At 41.4% G+C, this 7,003-nt stretch overlaps 1 pseudogene; it reads left to right on the plus strand.

The window, feature by feature from the left end:
• Window positions 1–411: 411 nt before the first annotated feature.
• Window positions 412–718, plus strand: LOC107196595 (annotated as a pseudogene).
• Window positions 719–7,003: the final 6,285 nt, after the last annotated feature.

Raw genomic sequence — 7,003 nt, forward strand, 5'->3', positions numbered from 1 at the left:
CTGATTATTCAGACCATTTCCTTAGATCTCCCTTTTACTCAGCCTGGCACACCCAGGCCTGCGTGACAGAGAAAGTTCAGCCAGGAAGATCACTGAAAGACTGCATGGGGGCAGAGAAACTCTATGGGGCATAAAAACAGGCTCAATCCTAAGAGATTTCCATGAAATATCTTCCCCTCTGGCCATCTAAACTTAAACCTACTCCCATAGCTGCACAGGAAAGAGTTAAAGCTAAAGCCAAGGAGTGGAGGCTCCTCTCACCTCCAAAAACGACAACTAGGTGCTGCCTCCAGGGTATTCATTCACCTTCTCTGTAAAATGAGCAGATTCTTTCCCACTCCCTGTACCTCACCCAACCGCATGAGATAAAAGATGCGGATGGACAGCCCGCGCGCCTCGCTCTACTCTGACATGGCAAAAACGTCCAGCCCTACAGAGATGGAGCGGTGCATTGAGTCTCTGATCGCCATTTCCCAGAGGTACGCTGGAAGGGATGGTAACAAGTGTAGTCTTTCCAAGACTGAGTTCCTGACCTTCTTGAAAATGGAACTGTCTGCCTTCACCAAGAACCAGAAGGACCCCAGTGTCCTTGACTGCATGATGAAGAAATTGGACATCAACTGACGGGCAGCTAGATTTTCAAGAATTTCTTAATCTTATTGGTGGCATGGCAGTAGCTTGCCATGACTCTTTGACCCGTTCCCAGAAGTATGTTTGAGGAGCCCTTGGAGCTGATCTCTGGACACACACCTTCTTTTCCAGCATCCCGATCACCATCCCATCCCACAGACTGCACGTGCCCTGAGCTCAGTGCACCCACCACCTCACGCAGGCCACACCTGATGGTAGTAATAAAATATTACCGTTTTTAAACACACACGCAAAAGATGTGAATGTACACAGGTGCTTGGAAAAATAAGCACCATATAAACATAAGATCCATTCCATAGCTAGAACCTGAATCCAACCCACTGACTCAAAGTCCCTTGCTCATTCCAACTCGACCACAGCTGCAGAGCATCCAGGTAAGTTCTGTCTCAGGCCAGAGCAATGCCAGGGCAGGGCCAACCTGCGGCAGCAAGGGAGAGCCTGTGAGCTTTATTAATCTGCCAGGATGGGAGAGTTTGACCTGGGAAAGAGAGGCAGATCCTAATGCTCCGTGAGCTCAGGGTATAGCTACAGAAATAGCACTGGGTTTCCTTTTTGAATATTAAAATACCTCATAATGTTCTCTCCATGTCCCAGATTATGATGTGAAGCTGGAAATTAGCATTCTCTTCCCACACACTGTGGCTCCTTCACTTTGAGGATCGAAATGATGGTTTTTAATAAGCTGGCTCCAGGCACCTGTCATCGATAATGGAAGTTCTGCCTGGGGAGATAGATCACTTCTTGTTAAAAGATCACAAGGCAATAAATTTCCTAAGTCATAACTCAGCTTCCAAATCAGGACTCAGGAGAATCGCTTCCATCCTCTAGCACTAACTCCCGGGACTACCGGGCCCCACTGACCCTGACCATTGACCTCAGTCATAGTTCTTCTTTGCCCTGACTCATGGTTCTTGCATTTGGGATCCACATAGAAATCACTTGCAGATGTGACTGTGCTCCAGGACTGGATCAGTGGAGGGAGGCTGCAGGAAGAACCAGAGCCGTGAATTTTAACGCTCCGCTATCAGCAAATTCAAGTTTCTGCTGTCCCAAGGATCCAGATCATCAAGACTTCAAAAAAGGTCATTATAGAAATTCAAGCAAATGTAATCAGATCCATGATTCCTCTTTCTCTTAAATCTGACCATTTACACCAGTTGTGGAGAATTGAGACTGGTGCACAGATAACTTGATGTTTAAAGACACCACATAGTAAAGTTAAATATATGTCTACCTTAAAATCCAGAAATTCTATAGGAAATGAGTCAATTTGTCTACCAAAAGACCTGTTCAAGAATATTTATAATAGCTTTATTCATAATAGGCAAAAATAGAAACAACTCAAATGTCCACCAAGAGGTGAATGGAGAAACTAATTGTGATATGTCTATACAATGGGATAGCATAGAGCAGCTTAAGAATAAACTACTGATACACACAACTACATACATGAATCGTATTTTGTTGAATGGCAGACACAAAAGAGTATATATGCTGTGTATACAGTGTATAACTCTATTTATACCAAGTTAAAGAATAGCAAAACTCATCCACAGCAATAGAAATAAGGTGTAAGACTACATCAAACAAAAAACTTCTGCACAGCAAAGGAAATAATCAACGAAATGAAAAGGCAAACTATTGAATGGGAGAAAAGATCTGCAAATCATATATCTGATAAGGGGCTAATATCCCAAATATATAAAGAACTCATACAACTCAACAGCAAAAAAATAATTCAACTAAAAAATAGGCAGAAGATCTCAATAGACATTTTCTAGAGAAGACGTGCAGATAGCCAACAGATACATGAAAAAATGTTCTACATTATAAATCATCAGAGAAATGCAAATCCAAACCACAATGAGATATCACTTCGCATCTCTTAGAAAGCCTGTTATCAAAGAGACAAGAAATGACAAGTGCTGGAGAAGATGTGGAGAAAAGGAAACCCTTGTACCTTATTGGTGGGAATGTAAATCGGTGCCACCACTACGGAAAAGTTAAAAATAGTATTACCATATGATCTAGCCATTCCACTTATGGGTATTTATCTGAAGAAAATGAAAACTAACTCAAAAAAGATACATGCACTCCCATGTTCAGTGTGGCATTATTTATAATAGCCAAGATATGGAAGCAACCTAAGTATCTAGGTGTCCATTGACAGATAAAAGGATAAAGACACTAAGAAACTGTTATATATATATTTCAGCCACAAAAAGAATGAAATCTTGCCATTTGCAACAATGTGAATGGACCTTGAGAGCATTATGCTAAGTGAAAGAAGTCAGACAAAGACGATTACCATATAATCTCTCCTATACATGGAATCTAAAAAAGAAATTTTTTTTCTTAAAAACCAAGCTCATAGGTACAGAAACAGATTGGTGGTTGCCAGAGACAGGGGTAGAGTGGAACTGTTTTTGTTCTTGTTTTTGTTTTCTTAGTTTAAATATAGTTAATTTTTAAAAATTAGAATGGCAATTATCTCTAGGATATTACATTGGAAAGGGGCAGAAGGGAATCTACAGGGATTCAGGAAATGTTCTATATCTTGTTCTGAATGGCAGTTACATGAATAAATATTTCTCAAGCTATACACTTAAGGTTACAATGCACTTTACTTAATTACGTTTTACTTCAAAAGGTGGGGAAAGCTTTTTTATAGAACACCCACAGCATATTTTCCTGACACAGAAAAGTTGTCGTTGATGTCTTTCTTCATCGGATGCTAAAAATCCAACTTTATCTTGATCCTAATGAAAAAGGAGTGAAACGACAATAAAAAAATTAAAAAACACAGCTAAATATTGTGCAATGGTTGTAACAGTCTTTTTTCTGAAGCACGACAGGAAGTAAATGTGATGCCAAATAGTTTGAAGGTTTTTTTTTTACCCTTTCCTTTAGCATCCCAGGGAGTAAGCATATGTTCTGGCCAGCATGCAGCACCACACAAGATAATACCAATAAAACTCGACTAGACACCAGACACCACGCCACGCCCTCACGGGTCCTCCTTGTCCTCTGGGAAAGCAGTTGTCCTGCAGCCTCCGAGTCCTGCCTGCTATCTTTTAAAGTGGAAAAATGGATTATAAAATAGATCTAAATAAATCTTTTTCTAAAAATGCTTACCTCCTATATAAAGCACCCCACTTTCATTTCACAGGAAATGTTACAGGAGTCAGCTATTTATATGTTAATTTTTAACTCCCTTTGTAAACTTCTTCTACCCTATTTTATTCCTCTTCTACTCACTAGGAAAATTCAAAGCCACATGAGTGCAACTACAATAGAAAAACCTTTTCTTCTTAGCAAGGGTTAGCACTGGGATGGGAGAGAAGGGCCAGGCTCTTTCCGCCGCCCCCCTCCCTCATTACTAGCTGTCAAATATTTACTTTTGGTCTCTATGAACTAAAGATAATATACCCTAGTAAAGGGTGAACCGATCCAGTTTGGGTTGGTCCCCACCCCTTCCTCACTTCCTCCTCCTGTTTCCTGCATTGTCCTTTTCCTATGTAAACAAATATAGGCTTGTGGGAGCAGGAGAGGTGTTAAAATTTTTAAAATAAAGTACACAAATCTTAAATGCTCAGCTTAATGAATTTTTTTGCATACATACATCAAAATATGGAACATTTCAAGCACCCTAAAAGGCCCCCTTTTATTCTCTCCCAATCAATACCTGGGAGGGAATTTTTAACCTAAAAAATTTGAAACATGCTATTTTAGGGAGATTCAACCCTCATCTTTCTATCAGTCTTAGGAGCTTAACAATGTTCTCGCTCACTTATGAGTTATTTTTAAAAGTCAATATAGAAACAATCGAAATGACCAATAATTAGATAAATGCTTTTCAAATGATAGCACACTTGGAGGATTGGATACCATACAATCATTAAAATCATGCTTTAGAAGAATATTTAATGACACTGAGAGAAGTTCATAATCTAAAACTAAAGTAAAAGGCAAAATACAAAAATATCCATGCAGAATTTCAATTTCAAAGTTATATGCTGTGCAATAAAAAACAACTAAAGAAAATACAACAAAAGATTAGCTTTTATCTATTTTGAGAGGTAGGATATAAGGCAGCTTTTATTTCTCTCTTTATAATATTTTAAAAATATTTTTGAAATTCTTGATGATGAGAATGTTACTTTTCTAATCAGGGGGGAAACTTTTCTTTTTAAATGTGGGAATAGCCTAAATGACCAACATTAAGGACATGTTTTTCTAATTTATGGCAACTCGTTTCATTGCATATTATGCATTTTTAAATGGTGTTTAGAATACAATAACTTGGGAAATTGCTTATGACATAGAAAATGTATAGTATGTTTCAAAGCCTGAATAGAATGTATATAACTAAATTGGAGAGGGGAGAGACAAAAGTAACTAATAAAAGTGCTTGCACACTGTAAAACATGAGCATTGGAAAAAAAATGGAAAAATTTTAAAGAGGATTGTTTATTAAAAGTTTTGAAACTATACATGTGTTTAAAGCCCATATACTATTTTTTGTGATCTGGATAAGTTTTTTCCATTCTGGGTTTTTTTTTAAGGGCAGGAATGTTGGGGGTAATTATTTCAATGTGTTTAGTCTGGAGCTTTTGTGAAGCGGTGTAGATGTGGCCTCTTTTACTCTGAATCAGATTCTTCAGAAATTGATTCATCTGTTCAGAACAAATATTGTAAACCCTTAACTTTCCCAAATGCCAAGATCAAACTAATGCAAAACTACCCAAGTGCCAAGACTTAAGACCACGTCTGGGAACCTCACTCCATGAGACCTTCGCATTTACTTTTCCAAATAAATGGTTTCGTTTCTGATCGAATTATTTCTCCTCCACAGAGCTGAGTGGAAGGGGGAGGGAGGTGCAGAAATGAAACAGCAAACTGAAATAGAAAAGTTCTCACAGCTTCTGTTTCACACACACACACACACACACACGCACACACGCACGCACGCGCGCGCGCACACACACACACACACGTCTCGATTGCTCAAGGCACTCCTGGTCCAAATGACGAGGGTGGCCCACTTGCCCTAAAGATCAGAAAAAGGAAGATGGGTTGGCTGGGTTCTTTCCAGGACCCGGCCTGGGGATCAAGGATGGGGAGGAGGATAAGACCACATACCCCTTTGGTTCAAGTCCTGCGGCAGGCAAAGCCAAACTGGGACGTGGGTGGCGGGTAGAACCTGGAGAACATTATTCTGACAACTCCCTCAAGCCTCTTTGCCGGTTTGCCCTTGAGGATCTGCCGCTGGCCATTTTATCCGGCCCCTAATGAGGAGGCCGGGAGCTTTTCGTTGGTTCTCCGGGGTTTGGTGCCTTCGTGGGTGGCTGAGCCGCCGGGGCTCCTTGCTGGAACGGAGGCCTCCGCGTGCGGAGAGGGCCCCGCACGAGACCTTGAATAGCCCCCGCGTCTCCCCGCCCGCTCTGCGCGCCCAGTGCCCCTTAGACGGGACTTCATTGAACCAGTAGAAGCCCCAGGATCGAGTCTTTGATCTTCCCTGGCTCCAAGATCCTGAAGAGAAAACAAAAAACAAAAACACTAACACTGTCTCAACCGGCTGCTCTGCGCAGCCTGGCTGTCGGCCCGCGGGTTGGCGCCTCCTCAGGCCAATATTTCCTCGGGCCAATATTTCCTCGGCCACGAATGGCTGGGCTTGGGGAGAGGGCGCGGTGGAAGGCGCCCCATTTATCGATTTTAAGTTTCCAGAACCTGAGGAGACCGAGGGCTCCGCGAGGCTCGTCTGCCTCCGCTGGGTTTACCTCATCGAGAAAGGGGCGCTTTTAAAATACAGAGGCGACAGCCCTAGGATCACCTACTAGAATCTTCTCTAACAATCCATCTGCTTTAGAGATTATTCGTTTGCTATTTATACTTTTAGTTATCCCGGTTATTTTTTTTTAAAGGAATTGTACTGCCTAAAAATAAGATAAGAAAACATAAATTTCGAATGAGTGAAAATGAAAAAGTTACATTACGTTGATCCTGATTAAAATATTAGTCTAACTTGCTGTATGGCCTCAATAATCGGTTTTTTTAAAGCAGAACCGGCTAGTTTTTTGCGGAAAGCAAGGATCGAAAGCTCACTGATAAAGCAATACAGGCCTGGATGGGAGAAGCCGTTCCGGATCCTTCCACAACCCTCCTCTGCGCCCTTTCCTCCCACCCCCTCTGCATCCCCTGTCTAGTTTCCCCAGAGATGAAGGAATGTTTATTGCCGCACTCAAGTTCATTGACAAAAACTCTGCCTGAAGGGGGAGGGCCAGCAAACTTTAACCATCAACCAGACAAAGACCCGGCTCAGGTCTTTGGTGGTGGGGTGGAGGGGTGGAGG

The sequence above is a fragment of the Pteropus alecto genome, unplaced genomic scaffold (assembly GCF_000325575.1).
Source record: "Pteropus alecto unplaced genomic scaffold, ASM32557v1 scaffold98, whole genome shotgun sequence".
Lineage (NCBI taxonomy): Eukaryota > Metazoa > Chordata > Mammalia > Chiroptera > Pteropodidae > Pteropus > Pteropus alecto.